Below are 23,902 nucleotides of genomic sequence, written 5' to 3' on the forward strand. Positions count from 1 at the left end.
TTTTAGTATTGGCGACAAACAACGTATAAATGCAAACAAATTTATCTGAAAATGACGATCGTATCCTTCTTAATGTCTAAAACATTGATGTAAAGGGCCTTGAATTAAGGTATTGGAGGAAACGTGGTGGCGGGAAAGGGGCGTTGCGTAGAGGCGGAGCTTCCGCGGAGTTTGGTGGTCAAGTGGCGGTTATTAACATAGTACATATTTCCTCCACCTCAACTTTATTTGTTTCGATGGTTCAACCTATTTCTAGGGATTATTATTATTAACATTAACTAGAATATATCATTGTTTTGGAAAATTTTATAATATTATATATATATACGATTTTTTATTTTATAATTCATAATATATTTTGTATAATTTCTGATAGCTTTTATTTTTTTAATAAAACATTTTTGTTATGTTGTACCTTTTACAAATATTACAAATTTATATTTTTCATCCTCGATAATACTTCAAGTAAATTTGACATTTTTATAATTATGTTATTGTCATTTTATTTTACCTAATGAAATGTTCTATTATTTTCAATTTCTTGAATAATGATTTAATAAACTATACAAGTTGTATAGTTTATGCATGGTGATTATTTTTAATTATAAATTTATTTTTCAAGAATTAAATTATTACATGTTGTTAATTACCAACGTAATGTTCATAATAATAAATAAAAGTAAGAAATTTAAAGATACGAATTACATTAAAGAAGTAAAGAAATGAAAGCGTTGATTAAAAGTTAAAACCCTAGAGCCATGCATGGATGCAATAATAATGTCAATTACGTACGGTCGTCATCTCTTTCCTCAAATCCTCAAAGCTCCAATCCCTCCTCAGCCCACAGCTCCTCACCAGCCTCGGCTCAGAGTTGGCGTTGAAACCCTTGGATTCGTACGTGGTGTCGATGGTGTTCCGCCCTCCGTGACCCTTCTTAGTCTTCTTCGACATCGACTCACTACTCATTTGCTCGTAGTTCCCAGACCACGCTCTACTTGCACAACAAAATGTCACGCTCGGCTTTTGTTTATGGCCAAAATGATCCCTCTCATTGATCGAGACGGTTCTTTTAAGGGTCAAGCAGTTGAAACTCATAGCTTCTTCTTCTTCTTCTTCTTTTTGGGATTTAGAGTTCTTTGATGAATGAGAGAACAATGGAGGTTGAGGGTTTAATATAGCTTTGAGGTGATGATCGGGGAAAGAAAAGTGATAACAGGTTGGAATTTACCAGATAAGTCTGTAATCTGTTGACTGGACAGCTTTGGGTATATTAATTTAGAACCAATGTTTGATTTCTTTTTTTCTAAATATGGGTTTCAAAGATTTAGGGTTTACAGCTACGAAATCACGGGATTAGTTGATCGATGAGCAAAAAACAAACTAACCAGTTTGTGTTATACATATCACTAGTGATCATGGGATAATGATGATAAATTTACAAACAAAAATAAAATTAGTAAATTTCCTTTTCATTGAGGATAATTTTTTTTCTCGAATAGTAGGTACCTTAAAAATGTAGTTGCTCAAATTCATATTATTTAAAAAATATGACGTTCATTTTTAACAAAGATTATTTAACAAGTTCATCGAAGATAAATTTAAGAGGTCATAAAGGAAAGGCGGTGAGAGGTCAACCAACGTCTAATCATAATGGATCTAGATCAGATATTGGCTTAGGCCAAGAGGATAACGCACTCGGGCTTCTGCATGTGAAGGAAGGCCTATAATGGATGGTGACAAGGTCCTTGGATGTTCATGGGTGATTTCAATGACCTTGCTAGCAATAATGAGGAAGGAAAGTCAATTCATCCAAATTACTTGATTGAAGGTTTTAGCTGTGCACTAGAGGATTGCGATTCATAAGATGTTGCTTAGTGGGGGCCATCTTTTCACGTGGGAGAAAGGGCAAGGTACTGATCATTTGGTCTCAAAAACGTTGAATAGGGCTATGGGTATGGCTAATTCGAGCTGGTTTAATTCTTTTTCTAGTGTAGAGGCGAGAACCGTGGTAATTGCAATTGGTAATGATCGATAACGGTGGTTTACGAGAGATGGTCACGAGAGATTTTGATCGGATTAATAAATTAAATTAATATCTTATCTAAAGTTTAATGGTCAAACTAAAAATTAATTGTAACACCCTAATCAAGTTAGACACGAAGATTCATGGATTATAATGTTACACTGGACTACCGAAATAGTGACCCAAAATTTTCTTTCAAATATGCTTGTAAATCTCTGAAATGTAGACATTTATAATGTAATATAAAAACATGATAATAAACCGGGTTTACAAATAATGGGGTGCTATCAAAATACATTTGCAAAATAACACAAAATAATGAGTTTCAAAAGAGTTACAACTGAATACATAACAAGGTCCATAACATTACATGCATTCTCTGGAAATCTACTATGTTGCATTGGAATATTGATGACGATAGCTCCCCACAATTTTCCCTAAGAACCTGCACGAAAACACATTCCGAACACTGAGCTTACGAGCTCAGTACCTCACTAAAATGTACTATACTATACTATATGCATTCACTAAATGAAATGGCAAGTGGCACAAGTCTGAGTATACAACTACTAAGTTGTTAATCTGTGGCTTGCATCATGGTGCAGCTAAGGGATTTTGCATCTTAGAGCTCATGCACCCCTTTAGGACTTCCGAAGCACCATCGATTACTCCTGGGTGAGATCCGAAATTTTGCATCGAAACTGATACCCATCGACTTACTACGTTGAGTCTTGGGTCATCTACGCCTAATTGGCTGCTATAGTGTCGTGGCACTTACTTGGATCCACTGACTGTCGTATTTATGGTAAAAGGGAACTCGGGTGTCCTGATTGTTTTCTGAGCATCAACCAATGCTAGTTTTATATAAACCTATCTATTTCGGTTTCTATTGTTATGATATTATTATTGTTCTCGCTTGAAGTCTTATTGAAGATATATTGAAGTGTTGGGGTACCTCGAGTTTAATTTATATATGTACCGATACTTTTAAACATTCTGTTATGCCTAGTTTCAAAACTTTCTAGGAGTTTCGAAACTATGACCCAAATTATCGATACTCTTGCTAGAAACTCATGAGTTTGCCCAAGAAGAAGAACAAGTTTCGATATTATCCCTCAAGTATCGCAACTCAACCTGCAGAGATCATAAAATAGGTGCAAAAACTCATATTCTACTATCCCAAAGACCTTAGTGAGGTTCCCAAACATTATTAATGTTTTATGAAGATACAAAGGAGCATAAATAGGGCCTTAGACATGTTTATAACTCTAAAACATGAAATCTACCATGAGAATGCTGCAAGCTTATGCAACCTACTACATTTTATCTAAATGACTTACATAAGGTATAGTTGAGTCAAGAGTGAGTTACCTTTGATGCTATATTGTTGGAAACGTCAAAGACTCATCCCAAAGTAGACTTTTCCTTCCCCTTAGCTTTGAAATCTTCTCCAACCTCTTGCACTAAACAAAACCATGTATAACTTGAAAATTCAAAATTCAAAATTTCAACTCGACTCAAACTCAAAAACCGATTTTATAATTCAAGTTTACTTGAATAACTCGACTCGAATAACATGAAATTAATGTTTTTTTTATTTTTTGAGTTGAGTCGAGTTTGCTCACCCCTATGTATGGTACTATTTATTACATCTCTAAATCAATATATTTAATATTTATTAGCTAACTTACAATCATGTATCAAATTGTATGTTAATTAATAACTTACATTATTAAAGTTTTATGAAGATACAAAGGAGCATAAATAGGGCCTTAGACATGTTTATAACTCTAAAACATGAAATCTACCATGAGAATGCTTCAAGCTTATGCAACCTACTACATTTTATCTAAATGACTTACATAAGGTATAGTTGAGTCAAGAGTGAGTTACCTTTGATGCTATATTGTTGGAAACGTCAGACTCAACCCAAAGTAGACTTTTCCTTCCCCTTAGCTTCGAAATCTTCTCCAACCTCTTGCACTAAACAAAACCATGTATAACTTGAAAATTCAAAATTTCAACTCGACTCGAACTTGAAAACCGAATTTATAATTCAAGTTGACTCGAATAACTCAACTCGAATAACATGAAATTAATGTTTTTTTATTTTTCGAGTTGAGTCGAGTTTTGCTCACCCCTATGTATGGCTACTATTTATTACATCTCTAAATCAATATATTTAATATTTATTAGCTAACTTACAATCATGTATCAAATTGTATGTTAATTAATATCAATATTAGTTGGACGAAATACTAAATTTCTTAAATAAATGAAAGAATTAAAAATATAAAATCAATTAAATATATTTTTCTTATGTTTCTTTTTTCCTCCTCTTTTTAACAATTAAATTAATTTTTTAAAAGTTTTAAATTTAAAATTCGAACGTCATCTGCCATCATCAACCATTTATAGTTGTCGAGTACCAGCCAAAAACAATCTTAAACCTCAATAAATTTTTCACTAGAAGTTATTGATTAAGTTTAAATCATTCAATAAAAACACACTTTTGGGTGAAAGCATCGAGAGCTCATATCAGTGGCAAATGTATGTAGGGGTGGAAACAATCTATTATTTTAGAAAAAATATTAAATTTAATTTAACACATTAGGATTAGTGAATAAATATTTAAGGTTGTGCAAGCGGAGCCGACTATAATGTTTTTGATATTTTTATAAATTTAGGGTTTAGGGTTTAATCATTTGATAAAAACATATTTTTGGGTGAAAGCATCGAGAGCTCATATCAATGGCAAATGTATGTAGAGGTGGAAACAATCTATTATTTTAGAAAAATATTAAATTTAATTTAACACATTAGGATTAGTGAATAAATATTTAAGGTTGTGCAAGCGGAGCCGACTATAATGTGTATGATATTTTTATAAATTTAGGGTTTAATCATTTGATAAAAACATATTTTTGGGTGAAAGCATCGAGAGCTCATATCAGTGGCAAATGCATGTAGAGGTGGAAACAATCTATTATTTTAGAAAAATATTAAATTTAATTTAACACATTAGGATTAGTGAATAAATATTTAAGGTTGTGCAAGCAGAGCCGACTATAATGTTTATGATATTTTTATAAATTTAGGGTTTAAGGTTTAATCATTTGATAAAAACATATTTTTGGGTGAAAGCATCGAGAGTTCATATCAGTGGCAAATGTATGTAGAGGTGGAAACAATCTATTATTTTAGAGAAATTATTAAATTTAATTTAACATATTAAGATTAGTGAATAAATATTTAAGGTTGTGCAAACGGAGCCGACATATAATATTTATGATATTTTTATAAATTTAAGGTTTAAAGTTTAGGGTTTAATTATTCAATAAAAACACATTTTTGTGTGAAAGCATCGAGAGCTCGTATCAGTGGCAAATGTATGGAGAGATGGAAACAATCTATTATTTTAGAAAAAAATATTAAATTTAATTTAATACATTAAGATTAGTGAATAAATATTTAAGGTTGTGCACGCGGAGCCAACATATAACGAGGGGTATTTTTGAAAAAGGTGTATTTTTTTATAAATTTAATAGAAAAATATTTACTGATATTTTTTAGAGAGAAAAAATGTATAAATTAAGAGACAATTAATGAATTAAGCCAAATTGAGGTAGACATTAGGTGAAATTTAGATGCTTTCAGACTTGTTCGGTTAAACTCAAAAACTCCATTAATGGTTGGAGTCAACCCTTTCCCTCTTTAATTAATTAATTTTATCCTATCAAGAAACGAACCAACGTGGCTCAATCTCATCTTTACGTAACATTTATAATATTCATGTTTATTTGATGTAGGCCATAAGTTAATTGACCATATTCCCATATGTAATAGGATAAGGGGGAGGTAGGGTAGTAGGCTGCTCTCAACGTCAAGTTGAGAACAGCTTCCGTGGAAGACCTCCGTTATGTATGCCATAGAATATTTTTATTAAATCTCGAGTTGAATTTAATTTAATTTCTAAATTAAAATATCCCACTCTTTAGGACTCAATTCGGACGATCGAGAATTATATCTAATATATTTGGATAAATTTATTGGAATAGTGATGGCCAAAGGATACATGTGATGGTGATTAGAACCCAATAATGTAAACAGGGATGGTGAGCTATAATGTGATGCACCACCACTACGTAAGATTTTAAGTTAAGAGAGCGAACTTAAATTTACAAAAATTTAGTGGATGAAAACATATCTTTAATAAAAAATATATATAAAAAATCTAAAATATACAATAATTTTAGATTTTTAATGAGGGTGACCGTCCTATCCGCTCCCTAGGTCCATCCCTGCCCACCAATAAAAATGAGACCTCAAAATCATAGCATTGGATTGTATGGGATGGTTCCATGTACATAATGTTGTAGGGTCACATGCATGTGCATATAAAGAATTATAAGTTTAAGCCATCGAGTCGAGACAACACCTTTCGGCTTAACACGATATAACAATAATATCCTAATATTTAATAAGTTGAGCAGTTTGAACTCGACTCGGTCAAAGTTCGATAAAAATTCGACTTGAGATGACTCGAGTTTGACTCGAGACCTTAACGAGTTGATTCGAGCAAGTCTAGCTCGACTCGATAAGTTCGCGAGCATCTCATAAATTTTTTTATATAATTTTTTCAGTAGTTATTTAAAAAATTGTTTCATTAAAAAATACTAATATACTAATAGATAATAAAAATGGTTTAATTGCTAATCTATTAATCTTCTAATAAATGACAAAAATATTAAATTATTAATTAGTATTTTACTACACTAAAAATCAAACCATATTTATTATTTTAATGTACTTGTGAATTGTTACTTTATAGTTTAGATTTTAAAATTGTTTTATACATTCTTTTGATAATATTCTTAGTTAAATTTATTAATTTATGTTTATATTCAACTTTGTTTAGTATTAGTAGATTTTACCTATAATTAAGAAAATAAGGTAAAAATTTCGGTGAGCTTAACGAGCATCGAGCTTAACGAGCAACGAGTTGAGCAATAAATTTTTTTAACGAGCACGAGTCAAACAAAAATTTAACGAGCTAAACGAGCAACAAATTTTCTTAACGAGCACGAGTCAAACACTGTCCAACTTACTATCGACTCTCTCGATAATCATCCTTAATCCTTTCTTTTTAAACCCTTTTCATCATTGCTTCAAATAGAATACGGGGCGGTACTAACTTACATCAAACTATATGAAAATAACTTCAGTGACCGAAAATGCTTTATAATATACAAGTTTAACCAATTTTTTTTGGATTTGCGAAAATGACCAACAAATTCGCAACGCGAACTCCAATTTCGCAACTCAATTTTGAAATTAGCAACTCAAATTTCTTTTCCGCAACGCGATTTTCCAAATTCGCAACGCGATTTTCCAAATTCGCAACGCGATTTTCCAAATTTGCAACACGGAATTTCAAATTCGCAACTTGATTTCTGAATTCACAACGCGAATTTCTTTTTCGTAACACAAGTTTCCTTTTCCCAACAAAATTTTCTAAATCGCAACACAAATTTTGTTTTCGCAACTCGATTTTCGAATTCGCAACACAAATTTTAATTTCGCAACAGCTTTTATTTTCACAACACAAATGTTTTGGGTATATAAACTACGCAGCAGCAACAACTCATAACCTAAATATCTAAATCGTAACTCATTCCATCTCCATCTATCACTCTTTCCGGCGACATCCGTTTCTATATCCAACGATATCTTTCCCCATCTCTAATTTTTTTTTAAATAATTTTATTTCTATATAATTTTTCAATGATTTCTCTCCCAAATTATCAACTATCAACTTAATAAAGGTATGTTTTTCTCTAAGTTAGTGATGATATATAGTTATAGCTCGTTTGTTTAGTAAATTAATTTACAATTTGTAGAATGAAATCATCTAATGTTGATCATTTTTGGATAGATTTGTATTTTGTAGGGTCATGGGAGAATGTTCATGGTGTTTTACAATATATACCTTTACCCATGAATCTTCAACTAAAACTGTCATTAAAAAAGTTAACTTATAAAACTCTAATGTTACGTGTTGTAAAGAAATTGAATTTAGAGCCTCTAAGTGGATTTAGGCTATCTTATCAGAGAAAGGGTAAAGTTTATTTGTTAACCGACAATGAAGATGTTGAACGATTCATTGTTTACATTAGTGTTTCGCAAGAAGATGATGTTACATTGTATGTTGTTGAACCTAGAAATAGTGAAGTTGGGTCAGTAGCGGGTAGTAATCAACTAAGTTCTTCAACCCCAATTTATGGTGCTCACAATGTACAACGTTGTTATCAATCTCAAAATTTAATGGTTCCACCACAATTTCATCACCAAGAAAATTTTGTTTCACCATATTTCCAAGACCAAACACAATCTCAAAACCCACAATCTTTCCCTAATCCAAATCCTAATAAACTTTCAGCACCAAATTTTGGTTTTCGTATTGACCATTTAGACGATGATGAGCCGACAGAAAAAATTGTGAGTACTAGTCAGTATTCGAAATTTGATCTTGGTCAATGCCCTGACTTTGATCTTAGTCAATACTCTGATTTTGATGATGTTTCAGAAGAAGAAATAGACACTGCGTGTAATGATTTTGATATTGGTTAATACCCGAATTTTGATGATTAAACAGTCGTTGCCGAGAAAGATGTTGTTGATGATAACGAGGAGGAAGTTACGACTGTGAATGAACATGTTGAACATCCATTATGTAATTTATATAACCCTGAAGAAGAAAAAGAATAAGTCCTCGAAGAAAAGAAAAAGAAGAAAATGCCACGGGAGTATAACTGAAATATGCCAGAATTACTTCAGATACCAGAACAAGAGTTGGTAAAGATAGCAGTTGATTGTTACACAAAAGTTATTTGTTTCAAGAAAAATGATTGTTTTGATACAAATGAAGACTTGAAGATAGCTTTGTATACAAAATGTGTGGAAGATGGTTATCAACTAAAAGTTAACAAATCAAGCAAAAATTGTTTCGAAACAAAGTGTATGATTGACAAAAATTGTACATAGCGTATGATTTCAAAGAGGATAAAATATTGTGAAACGTTTCAAGTTAGGACTTTTATTGATAAACATACATGTTCAAGAACCCAAGTTTTGCCTCACCATAGACAGGCAAACAAAAAGGTGTTGGGTGGTTTTCTGGCTGAGTTAATGTTTTTGAATGTCAGGGTATATTGGGGACATGAAATTATGACTGACATGAATGCTCAGTTCAAGATTAGTATCTCATATTCTCAAGCTTGAAGAGCCAAATGTTATGCCTTAGAATTGTTGAGGGGATCGCCAGAAGCATCGTTTTCCCAACTGTCGGCTTATTGTCACAATTTAAAGCTGAAAAATCCTGGGTTGGTAACTCATATCAAAACAGATAGAGATGGACGCTTTGAGTTGCTGTTTATCGCCATTGGTGCTACGGTTAGTAAATCAATATAATTTTGTTGACTCATTTTTGTTAGTTACATGCATTTCACATTTAAATGATTATATTTCTTGTGTATATTATTTTAGATCCGTTCGTTTATTACTTGCATGCGCCCAGTTATTATAGTTGAAGGAGACATTTGAAAGGTCGATACCTTGGAGTAAACTTTTAGCAGTAACCATGGATGCTAACAATGAGATACTGCCAATAGCTTACGGGGTTGGCAAATCTGAAACCTCTGATTCATGGACATGGTTTATGGGACATTTTAGGGATTGCATAGGTTCTATTAGCAATCTGACAATCATATCCGATAGGGCAAACTCAATTGACAACGCTGTTAGAAGGTGTTTCACAGATGCTTTTCATGGACTTTGTGGTGTTTATTTGTACAGAAATTTAAAATCAAGGTCTGCTGGTATAAAAATCACAAATGGATATACTGGAAGGCTGTAAAAGCTTATCGGGAAGTGAATTTTAATAAGCATATAAATTGTTTAAGATGTGTTTTGCCTCAATGTGCTCAAACACTAGAAGATGTCGGGTTTGAAAGATGGTCAAGAGTGCATCAACTTGGAGCAAGATATGGTTTCATGACGTATAATAGTGCAGAATCAATCAACGCTCTAAGTTGTCATTCCCGAAAATTACCCATTACTATGTTAATGGAGTTTTTTCGAGCCTCTATTCAATAGTGGTACTACAAGAAAAGAAACCATGCAGGCATTATTTCTTTAAATTCGTAACTTATCATATTTAATATATTTTACTAAGTATTATTTATTTAAATTTACAGGAACATTGGAACGTCGTGTTACACCATGGACTGAAAAAATATAACGAAACGTGTTGTGAAGTCAACGTCATGGAGAGTTGAACCATGTTAAAACACTTTGTTTAAAGTATTGTATAATAACTTAAATGGGCTTGTCGATCTAAATGCAAAGACGTGTAGTTATATGAAATGGCAAACATCTGTTTATCCGTGTGGCCATGTTATAAAAGTTGCTCTTCAACTAAACCAAGATGATTCAAGCGCATACGTTATGGATTGCTACACTATATAAGTATATCGACAGACTTATGTCGAGATTGTCTACCCTATTCCACATCCTTCTGAGTGGGACATACCAGATGACTTACAAACAGTTTTACCACCAGTCATGGACAGCAGGCTACCTGGCCGACCAAAAAATCGCGATCGTATACCATCTAAGGGTGAAGAGAAGAGGATATCGACATGTAGTCGGTGCAAGGAAAGTGGTCATACAAGGTTAACCAGTGGATCACTAGTGCCATCACAATCATCTTTTCCTATACCAAAATATAGATCCTCATCAAAATCCAAAGCTCATATGGTGCCAAGCAAAAGGAAATCAAAATCGCAATGATTTTTATGTGTATTATGTGTATTTTTAAATGAAAACGTTGTATTATGTGTATTTTATGTGTGAATACATACATTTTCAGTTAGACACGCATTAGTAACTTAAGTTTGAACATGCTATGATATGTTCAATTGTTATCACTTATTAGATTGTTGTTTGTTATCCTTTTTAAGGTGTTTTCCTTGAATTCGCAACGTGAAAGTCAAATTCACGTTGCGATTTTCGCGTTGCGATTGTTGCGAAAGTTAAATTCGAAACGCGAAAATCAAATTCGCAACACAAAAATTGCAACACGAATTTGACTTTCTCGTTGCGAATTTAACTTTCGCAACAATCGCAACGCGAATTTGATTTTCGCGTTGCGAAAGTTTACCTTCAACATGTATTTTTTTGCCTTCAACATAATGCAGATTGTTCATTAAACAATAAATCAATTAAACAAAAAAAAATTCTTATTTACACTTGACAGCCCCAGACAGTACATCCAAATGCTCCTAACAATAGGGAGCTTACATCCAAATACATTAATTTCACGCAGCTCACTTCAGGATTAACCTGCAGAAACATTATGGCAATATATAAGAGATTTTCTGTAACATCCCAAACTATGGGTTAGTGACCAAATTGTAAAGTTTCAGAATTTGGTGACTAAAGTAGAAGAATGGATTAGTTCAATGATTTATTTGGAAGTATTTCCTAAAAGTTGTTAGTAATTATTAAAGGAACTAAAGGGTAAAATGGTCATTTGATCATTTAAGGAATTAAAAAATGTGATAGTGGGGATATATATTTTACACGTGGGAAATGAGTTTCCAGAGTTTTCTTCTTCTCCTTTCTTCTTCACGCGTGGAAGTCAAGAGCAAAGATATAGAACGTGATCCCGTTCCGGATCAATTGAAGGATTATAATCGAATCAAAGCAAAGATAAGGTGAGTGCACATTCTCTAGTATATGAGGTTCAAGGGAAAATAAGACTTGTGATAAGTCTATTTCCAATAGTGAAAAACATGAATTCATAGAAGTATGTATTTGTTATGATTTATATGTGTGCATGAGTATATGTGTTATTGATATGAATATGGTAAGTAAAAGGGATTAATGGTGATGATAAGAATAATAATAAGGATAATGAAATGATAGGTATATGTGAATATAGGTATTGATGTGTTTTGTATGTATTGTAAGATGATATGTTTATGTGATAACATGATAAGATGACAATGATTTACATGTCATATGAACACATGAGAAATGTTATGAGCCATATGAAAGAGAAAGTATATGTGATACATGAGGGTGAATCCTATGTTTATATGAATATGAACTCATATGAGAATTGACATGAACTACGTGATTACATGTATATGTGAATGAAACCATGAGCTTATATGAATATATGATATGGTTACATGAATATGTAAAAGGATATAAAAGATAATGCCCATGTTATGTGTCATGAAAGCTAGGGGTATAGTTGGCTTGCCAAGAGTCGAGGGTCTATGTGGTCCTTCGGGACATATATGTGTTCTTTGGAACATGTGTGAAGTCTGGTGAGACACATACTTGATCCTTGGCATATGTATATGATTCTTAAGGAATGATATGTGGTCATTTGGGACATATATGTATTCATTGGAACATGTGTGAAGTCTGGTGAGACACATACTTGATCCTAGTATATGTATATGATTCTTAAGGAATTATATGTGGTCCTTATGGACATTATTATATGGAACTACGGTGCAATTCTACGCGGCACTCCGGTGCAATTATATGTGGCACTTCGGTGCAATTATATGAGTTGTGGTGACAGCATTAGTGCACAACCTCTATGTACTCACATATCTTTAGTTCTCACATGTGTATCATGGGCTATTAAATAGATAATATTAATAACGTGATATGATAATATGTTTGTTTCCTTGTGGAATTTCATGTGTGATATTGATTGTACAAATGGTAACTTATAAGATCATATGATGAAAGGAATCAATGATAGTGATAAAATAAGAAAGAAATGAAGATGATAATATATTTGCTTGGTGTATGTGTTTTATGATAGTATATATATGGTTTACATGACATGATATGTATATGTGCAATTGTTATGATATATGTTATATGATATGGACATAAGAGATCATAGGAACATGAGATAAGATATATGAATGATAATGACATATATGTATGCATATATTTGTTACATGTAAAAGTATGAGTGGTATGAAATGATAGTAGTAATTATTTAGGTATGATTATTAGTTACCGTTTACCTTATATGTTTATATGCCTCACTAAGTCTTTGACTTAGCGTGTAAGTGATTTACACGTAGGTTTCGAGAAGAGTAAAGAGCAATGTGGAGCAAGACAGTCAGTTCTCCTTACTAAAGGTCAGATCAGAAAAGATGTGAATAATATGTATTTTAGTATATAAAGTTCTAGTTGTCATGTTTTCAAAAGAATCTGTTGTTTAAGCTATGAACAGTTTTATAAATGTTTTGAATAGTTATATGTAAATAAATAAGTGAAATATACACGCTCTGATTGGTTTTGTAATAATGAAAATGTCTTTTATGTAAATTAGTCATTTATATGTTATAGAAGTTTTAAATTACTCACTATTTTATACAAATACATGTTTTAAAAGGTCAATGTGACACCTCGGACTTGTGTTCGGGTCGGATATGAGTTAGGGGTGTTACATGTTCTACACATCTAAAACCAACAAACAACAAATTATTGAATTCTAGGTACTTAACCAAACATTTTCAAACCAACAAAGAGTATATATGTTAACAACACTTGCTCAAACTTACCAATAACAAATGATTGTTTATGCACACTTACCACAACCCTATTGCACCTCTATCTCTATCTGTGGGAGGTAGAAACTGTTTACTTCCTGTCGTCATACGTTCCAAGCACATGCATACAAGAGGACCACAATCCCTTCTGGCTTCCGCCGTTTATTGTGGCACTGTATCGTCTCTCATCAATGTAACTTTTAACTTATTTGGCTTCTTGTTTCCTGAATTAGTCCAATAATCAATCGTATCCAAGTATTTAGCCAAATGAGCGCTCCATCCTAGGGATGGCAAATGGGTACAATTTCATGAATTTCGCACCGCACCCGCTCCAATTGGGGCAGGGATGGGTATAATTTTAGTCGGTAGTGGGCGGGTGTGGATTTAGAAAGTGGTACCCGTCGTGGGTAGTGGGTGGGTAATGGGTTTAACACCTTACCCGCCCCGTATCCGCCCGCCCAACTAAATATCCATTACATTTTAGACCATTATGAATTTAGGTGTAATTTTAGAGACTAATTTATAAATCCTAATATTGTATAAGATATAACTGGTTATTTAACCAAATATTAGGGATAAGTTAAGTTTATGCATAATTTTTTTTCCTTTCAAACCTCTCATTAGTCATTACTGCGCCGATCTTCAAAGACAGTCTGGGTTCTACGTATTTCTCAGTTTCATTTGTTACTATCATGTTTCTGCCGATCTTCAAATGATGTTGGATTTTGTGGTGTTTTTGGTATAAAGGATTCACTGTCTTAGGATATTGGAAGGGATTGCATAATAAAATACTCATTTTTTTAGTTAAAATATCGAAATCTTATATCAATCTGGATGCATTGATACTGGTTGGAACATATCAAAACTTATCGAAACTGTGGAAATGTACTGAAATTCGGATTGGAATGGAGCTTAGACTACTTGATATTAGTTTAGGGCAAAATGAGTAAGTACTAGTTTTATTTATGTGTTTGTTGCTTATGTATAACTTAAGTTTGATGTCAAGCGGGTCTAGCCGGGTACATCTCTAGTTGGGTAGTGGGCGTGAGGATGGATTTGAGAATGTACCCGCGTGGGCGGGTGGATTTGAAAATTTTACCCATTATGGGTGGTGGGCGGGTGGTGGATTGAAAAATATTAGGTGGGTATGGGATGGGGGAGGGGGTATCTGCACCCGACCCGCCCGTTTGCCATCCCTACTCCATCCCTTACAAATAATATCTTTCAAATCAGACAATGGTATGTAATTCAACATGTTGTCATATACTATCGTCTTCAGGGATAGGAGCTGAAGCTCAACGAGAAGCCAATGACGACGTTCCATAATAGGGATAAACACCTGCAATCATAAATAATAATTCAATTGCACACATCAAATAAAATTTATGAACACCTTTAAATATGCAAAAATAAATTCTAACCTTATCGACCTCCCACCATGCATGATAAATGATAGCTTTTCCATTACCCAACGCACATGAAGCGTCTCTCTGATCCTTCAAGTGAGCTACGTGAAAAGATGAAGGCATAATAGTACATCACATCTTTTTTATTTTCTTCAATTTCCTTATAATCAGAAGACGTGACACCCATGCATCAATATGTTGTTTTATAAAAAAATACTTATATTAGTGAATTAAAAAAAATAATCAAAATGCAATATAAGAAGAATATAAGACTTATCCCCCATTCGAAATATTCATTCTCTTAAACCCCTAATAAAACACCCCACCAAGATTTTGCATATTATCGTCGATTTTGCATATGTCAGCGTAGCACCCCTGGCTCCGCTCATGTTGATAAAAATCAACTGCGGTCTTAGCCCAAAGGGTATTATCCATAATTATGTCCAGTAGTGTTCTCCTCTCCTGCTGATGAATGGTACTGGCCGGTAACTGATACGAAATCCAACTATGATCTATCATACCGGGCACGAGAGGGGGTTTATCAACATGTCGACATAGTATGCCATGTGAATCAGGCTCTTGAACGGTGGGAGGGGCCTCTTGAACGATGAGAGGGGCCTCTTGAACGATGGGAGGGGCCTCTTGAACGATATGAGGAGCCTCTTGAACGATGACAGGTGAATCGGGCTTCTTCTTACATAATCTTGGAACTAATGGGGTGAAAGGAGACGTAATGGAACGTGTAAGATGTCTGATGCATGAACCCCGTCGTGCAAGAAAAACCCGACGTAAGGCATCTACCTTATTGGGATGCTAAAAATAAATTAATACATAAATAAATAAATAAATAATAAATAATGCCGAAAAAAGGTTATTTGTATTTTTAGTATAGTATTAAACAAACTTACCTCATTGCGTAGAGTGTGAACCTCATTCTGCAACGATGAAACAATCTCATGTAGAGCGACTACCTCATCACGTAAAGTAGATACCTCACCACGTAAAGCACCATTGTCATCGTGTAAAACATCTACCTCACCATGTCATCACGTAAAGTACCGACCTTATCACGCAAAGCACTGACCTCATCACGTAACTCCCCTAACTCATCTCGTGGAGGTGGAGAACGGGGAGATAAATGTCATGGCATCTTTACCGGTCGCCTATCATGAGGTGATGGTGGAGAAGAGGCTCGATGATGTGATGTAATAGGTGATGGCTCTCGGTGTGGAGATGTATAATCTGCTCGATCAGGTGATGGCTCTCGATGTCGAGCTGCAGAATCGACTTGATCAGGTGATGGCTCTCGAAGTGGGGGGTGCTCATCATCCGTCCCATCAAAAAAATGCTTACTAGCTTGCCACCAATCATTGGCAAGCTCAGCCTCTGTGGGTGTCAGTCTCTGTAATGGATAATTTGCCTCCTAATAATATAAAAGCTCAAACAAAGTCAAATGTCTACTAGTAATAACTTGTTTATATATGGTAGTATTTGTGTTAACTTACATCATTCATCGTCGTATATGATAGTAAATCTTCCCAATTCAACAGTCAGATCCTCCTCCAGGTAATTGCCCTAGGAATATCATTTGATTTTTTGATTGCATATGTCTGCATGCTGGAAAAAGCCTCAAATATCCAAATCTACAAACAATATAATACACAAAAATTATTTTTAGTAATTGTTAAATAATTAATTATAATTTTGGAAACATTATATAGAAATTCTTACCTTAAAGGCCCAAATAAAGCCTACCAAAGTGTATTTGAAACCATGGCCACGCAAACTACGACGGTCCTCAAAGGCAGACGACAACTTTTTCCAGGTAGCTTTCCATAGATATGAACCCCAAGAAAACACGTTCCATGCATTTAGGTCCTCTACCAATAATATTAAATCCTAAAAAATAGGTTGTATGCCTTCTTTGCCTAAAAAGTCGGCATTCAAAAGTAATAAAAGGCATACTCAGACAACATCAAGGTCATCCATCCGAGTAAAACCATCTTTAAGAAGTAATCTTTTCAAATCGTTGGCGTGTAAACTGGGCTTCGCCTTTGCCAGCTCAGGAAAAACCCGAAATAACCATGATGGGTGAGCGATATGACTAGTGTACCGACCTACTTCATCGTGTCGTCCGAAACGTAGACCATTAATTAAGCAAAACTCCTCCCTCCCAAAACAAGTATACGCCGATGGAAAATGAAACCATATCTCTTCATCTCCACGTTGTATCCTCTCGGGTAGATCGTTAGTCATGGTCTGAAGAAACAAATTGACAGCAAAATTACTTGAATGAATTGCATTACTTCAACCAAAACGTTGTATCCACGTTGCGAAATTAAGTTTCAAAAACTATTCTTCTACAAATTGAAACTTGAATAAATTGCATTACTTCAACCAAAAGACAAATATTAACTTCATAGGGTTAAAGACTAAACAGTTTAGCAGTATTGACAGCAACCGAATGAATTTACTAAGCAATCTAAGTGAAATGATTAATCTATATATTGAAATTATCAGTAAATTTATTATCAATTTAAATATGAAAAATCTAATAATAATACAAAAATTTCAAAACAAAAATAATTAAAAAAAATTAACACTCGGTGATTGATTTTTCATTTGTGGCCTTGAATGGTTGTGAGGGTGGATCTGTGAGATGGAGATAGAGGGGGTCGTCGGAGATGGGGACGGATGTCGCCGTAGAGAGTGAGAGATGGAGATGAGATTGAGTTGTGATATAGGGTTTTAGGTTATGAGTTGTGATTATATTATTTACATTTGTGTTACGAAATTAATATCGTGTTTCGAATTCGAAAATAAAATTCGCGTTGCGAAAATAAACGCGCTTTGCGAATTTGACTTCTGTGTTGTGAATTACAAATTCACGTTGCAATTTACATATTCGCTTTGCAAATTTAGAAAATCGTGTTGCGAAAAAGAAATTCGAGTTGCGAATTTCTAACTCGAATTTCAAAACTGAGTTGCGAAATTGGAGTTCGCGTTGCGAATTTGTTGGTCATTTTCGCAAATCCAAAAAAATTAATTAAAATCGTATATTATAAGGCATTTTCGGTCACTGAAGCATTTTTATACATTTATTTATGTTATTTAGATTTCTTATCGCTTACTAATTAACAAATATTGAACATTTAAATATGTTTGATTTTACATATTCATGTATAATGTATTGATAATAATAATATAAATCATATAAATACCATTAGTATATCATAATAGTTAAGTTTCGGGATTGCATTTCTATGTGTTTTTTTATTATTATATTTTTATTATTATTTTTTCTTCACTTTTTATTTTATTTTCCCTTCTTTTAACGTCTTTTATTTTTTTATTTTATTTTTAACATTTTTCCTCTATTTCGTTTTTAAACATTTTTATATATAACATTTCTTTATATTTTATTTATTTATCTCTTTTCCCCTTTTATTTAATTAATTATTTGATGTTTTCTATTATATTATCTAACATATCTTTGATTTTTTTAGTAGTAATTTCAATCGATCAAAGGTAATTAATTAGAATTAAATATTTTAAATTTCAATTTAAATTCTTAATTTTTCCCAATTAAAGACAACCAACAAATTAATTGGTATCGAAAGGGAGGTTCAAATATGCTAATCATTCCTTTACCGTAATCGACTCTCGAACAAGACACGTTTCTGGTACAACGCATATCAGGTAAGATAATGTCTGACCCATCTAAATTCGTTTTAAAATGATCGGTGACGACTCTAACCCAATCAATTCAAATCGAAACCTAATTCTAAAACCCAATCAAAAATATGCCTCGATTTTTACCTTTTCTCGATGACCTCTCTGACGGCAGTTTGCTTCACAAAATGAAAGCCTCCTCCGATGATAATAAATCCAAGTTCTTTTCTCCTTTGCTCTCTGTGATTTTTGGTTTTGGAAAGCGAGAGGAACTTGTCATTCTCCTCTTGTTTTTGCAGGTTTTATAGGACTTAGTGGGGGACATTTTCTTCTAATCAGGCCATTTCCTCGTTCTAAAACCGAATAATTATAAACACCCAAAACCCTTAACTTTGACACTTTTTTTCGCTTGTTTGAAAATCTAAATTTGACTCTGTGGAGCACACTTAAAAGGGTCTAAATCTTGTGAGCAAAATCAAAAGAAAGGCTTCTACTCTCTCTCAAGCTTATGGCAACAACAACAACAAGAAGAAAAGGGGTTGAAAATTCCCTTTTCCTCTTCTTTTTCTATAGAAGGGCGAAAGTGATGATAAGAAAAAAAAGGGTTTGACTTTTTCTTCTACTACTCCATTCCACTAAAATATAATCAACGGTGGAGATCACTGGTTGGTGAAATCTAGTGAAGATCTAAGGCATCCACGTCTTCTGCTCACCCACTGAAGTCTTCTATGGTGAAAATATTTTCTAAGAGCCTCTATTTCTTAATTCTCTTGAATGAGTCATGCCTTCTTTCTAAAAACACCTCGACGCCTTTGTAAACTAAGTAATTTAATCACTACTTGAATTTGACGTACCAAAATTAACATAAAACGAAAATTAAAACGAAATTAACATAAAATAAATCATGTGTAAGAAATGAAACTTGTTTACGTGGTTTAACATTGTTTATCTTCACGAATGAGAGAAAAAAAATAATCTATTATAAACACAGAGATCACTAAAAGAACAGATAGATAAGATTAAACAAAGCAATCTCTCAACATCTCTACAAAATTCATCTCTATAATATTCTCCTCAACAGTTGAGATCACAAAAATAATTAGGCCCCTTTAAAATAATTCCCTCTAATAATTTTAAGGTGGCGTTTGGTTCACATGAATCACTTGGAATTAGGGGGAATTGGAATCCAATTCAACTATTTTCTCATGTTTGGTTTAAGTTTTCAAAGGGAATTGAAATCTCTCGTGACTTCAACTTTCCATCAAATGAGGGAAAGTAAATTTCATCCATTCTATGATGAAATTCAATTCCCTTGTTGGAGGAAATTGAAATTTGACCATACTACCCTCATCAATCTTTTGGTAACTTATTTATATATTGAATAAAAATATTTTTTTATTATTTCGGGTCGGGTCGGGTTAAACTTTATTTTGGTCGGGTCGGGTTTTTTAAGTGTGATATTCAGGTCGGGTCGAGTTCGGGTTTAGGGTAAAAATTCTCGACCCGACCCGAAAATATATATAATTTACCTTATATATTTAGGAATAATTATAATAATACCCCTCTATATATAATTTTTTTCAATTAAGTCACTGTTTTATTGAATAAAAATATTTTTTTATTATTTCGGGTCGGGTTTCTGTTGGGATTTTCGGAAGCTCGAAACGACAACCGAAACGATTTGCAAAGAGGGGTCGGAGCGGTTTTGTGTTTAGGGAGTAAGGAGATTGAAAGATAGAGAATTGCACATCGATTTATAGTGGTTCGACTTTCTCAATCAAAGTCTACGTCCACTACCTTAGCTCATCACCAAGGATTTTCCAACAAATTCACTAATTTGTTCTTTCTTTTGAGGATAAAGAGTAACCTTACAAACTCCCTAGTTTTTCCGGGCTAAACTAGAACCTTTTCCTAGCTTTTACACGGGCTAAGCTAGAACCAAAACACCTTTACAAAAGGATAATAAACGTAAACAAGAAAACCTCTCTAAGGTAGGTGCTTACAAGATTGAGCTCACAAGAACAAAATATTTACAAGAGATAGATGAAATAAGAATGAAAAACTCTTCTCTTGTGTTTGATTGCTTGGATAGTTGTTCTCTTACTTCTTCAAGTGTCCTCAGCTTGTATTTATAGCTTGGAATGAGTTTGAAGTCGTATATAGCCGTTGGGGATGTTTTGGAGCCGTTTGGGGATGATTTTTATACTAAAAAAGGTTGCCCAGAATAGAGGGAATCGGTACCCCTTCATAGGGAATCGATACCCCTTCATAATATTCAAATATTATGACCGTTGGGCTGTTGAACAGGGGGGAATCGGTACCCCCTGGGGGGGAATCGGTACCCCCTGGACATTCTGTTTTTCTCGGAGGCAAAAACCTGCAGGGGGTATCTGTACCCCCTGGGGGGGTATTTTGTACCCGGGGTATCTGTACCCCCTGGGGGGAATCTATACCCCTGGGCAATCTTGAAACCCCTTAAAATATTTTTGGCTCAAATCCGAATTTTAATTGATTTTGAATTATTTTTGAAACCTTCTAAAAACTTTGAATAAATTCAATTAAGTCCAAAAACATTTTGTAAATTCAATTCAAGTCCAAAAACCATTTTGCCTTAAATTGTTATATCGAAACATAGTTCAACAATCTCCCCCTTTTTGATATAACAAAACATTTGAAAAATTGTTTTTTGACAAAACTCCCCCTTAGTAAAATGTTTAATGAAAAAGATCCTAGTTGTTGGAAAACATATGAAAATGTTAAACTCCCCCTTTTTCATTAAGAAATTGAATTTTTCAAACCATAAACTTCTCCCCCTTTTTGTTATATTAAAAATAATTCAATCTTTGATGTTCAAAATAACTTTGGAGAGTAAGTAGTAAATTTTACATTTAAAATCATTTGAAAAATCAAAAGCTCCCTCTTAATAAATGCATTCCAATCAAAATTTAGCTTTTAAGAACTTGACACTTAAACAAAAATGAATTTAAACAAGTTAGTAGCACATGAAATTCAATTTATCCAAGACTAAAATACTTTATGCAATACCAATTGTTGAAATTTGATATAAATACCAATTGTTAAAATTAAGTGCATTTGCATAAAGTTTTCCAAAAATGTTATGCATTAAAAAAATTTGATATCAATTGTTAAAGAGATATCATTTTCATTTAAACCACATGCATAATCATTTAAATTTAGGTCAAAAATTAAAATTTATAAAATCAAAGTATTTTGAAATTTGATATCAATTGTTAGAGAGATATCATTTGCATTAAAACCAATTTTGACCAAAATTCATTATGATGAACTAAAAATTATGAAAAATCATTAAAACTTTAAAATGTTCATCATAAAACCTTTTTAACATACATGAGATTAAAACAAACCATAATCATTCAATATCAAAACTCATGCATGCTTAAAATCAAATGAGCAACCAAATAATCAAAATAAAAAAACATTAAGCTTAGAGGTTACCCATTCCTTTTCAAGTGTGGCTAGAGCATCTTGAATATCATTATTTTCATCACCATTGCTCCCACACACCTACAAGAGACATTTATTTCGATTTTGGTATCCAAATTGCTTTGGATCCTTGAACGTTAGTTTCAATGCCCCTTGTTCCTTTTGGAACCATACTTGTCTTAATTTTAAAATGTTTTCCTTTCTTCAAAGGACAAGTATGTTCCAAATGACCATGAAAAAGGCAATGTGAGCATTTTGCCATTTTTACACATAATAGGTTATTTTTAGAAATTAATTCTTTTTCTTTTGTTAAGCCTTCAAGCTTAACTTCTAACTCAAAATTTTTCTTTTCTAAATCTTTTATTTTGATTTTTGAAAGCTCTAAATCATTTTTCAAAATTTGATTTTGATTTTCAAAATCAACTTTTGCTTTCAAAATCAAATTATCTTTAATTTTGAGTTTTGAAATTAATTTCGTATATTTGGAATTCATGGTCTCAAATCCCAAATACAACCTATTATAAGCATCTTGTAACTCATCAAAAGTAAATGAATTAAATTCATTTGAGTTAGAAGATACCTCAACTTCTTCATGAGTGGCCATGAGGCATAGGTTGACTACTTCATCTTCATCATTGGAATCATCTTCATCACTCCAAGATTCAACAAATGTCTTCTTCCCCTTTTTCTTTAAAAGAGGACATTCATACTTGGCATGCCCCTTTCTTTGACAATTGAAGCATACCGGGGGACTCTTCTTCTTGGTTGATTCATGTTTAACTTCCTTGGAAATCATGAATCTCTTGAGTTCCTTCAAGAGCTTGACCATTTCTTTTTTTTGTTCATCATCGTCTTCATCAACCTCATCACTTGAATCTTGATAGCTTTCATTGATGCCTACGTCCTCATTCTTCTTCTTCTTGTTTTTCTTCTCTTCCCTTTCTTCATCTTCCTTCACCATCATCTAATGAGTGAGAAGGGAACCAATTAGCTCGTCGAGAGTGAGAGACTTTAGGTTTCTTGCTTCGATAATGGCCGTCTTCTTTGATTGCCACTCCTTTGGAAGAGAGTAAATCATCTTCCTCACAAGCTTCTTATTTGGGATTACTTCTCCATATCCATTGAGACCGTTGACAATCATAGAGAATCTATCTGTCATAGCTTTGATGTCTTCATCGGGTTTCATCTTGAAGTTCTCGTAGCTATGGTTGAGAAGACTTTTCTTTGATTCCCTCACTTCGTCGGTTCCTTCATGAGTGACTTGGAGCTTATCCCAAATCTCTTTGGCACTGGAACAAGATGAGACTCTTCCATATTCATTTGGGCCTAAAGCACAAAATAGAATATGTATAGCCTTAGAATTAAGCTGAAAATTTTTCTGCTCTTCTCTACTCCAATCGTTGTACTTGCCGGGTGGAAAGGAGTAACCATCCATGATTGAGTACCAAGCTCCTAGATTGTATGATTGAATGAAGTACATCATCTTATTCTTCCAATGTGCATAATTTGCTCCATTGAAGAAGGGTGTCTCTTGTTGACCGGTTGTGAATCCATAATAGGATATTCTTCAAGATAATAAGCACCGGAGGAAAAAGTCATTTCTTTGTCGGTTGCGTCGGGAATTGATAGAGCTTCTTCTAGGATCGTATCAAGGTGGTTAAACCTTCTTAACGAGTTAGGCTCTG

The sequence above is a fragment of the Hibiscus syriacus genome, unplaced genomic scaffold (assembly GCF_006381635.1).
Source record: "Hibiscus syriacus cultivar Baekdansim isolate YM2019G1 unplaced genomic scaffold, ASM638163v2 tig00111941_pilon, whole genome shotgun sequence".
Classification (NCBI taxonomy): Eukaryota; Viridiplantae; Streptophyta; class Magnoliopsida; order Malvales; family Malvaceae; genus Hibiscus; species Hibiscus syriacus.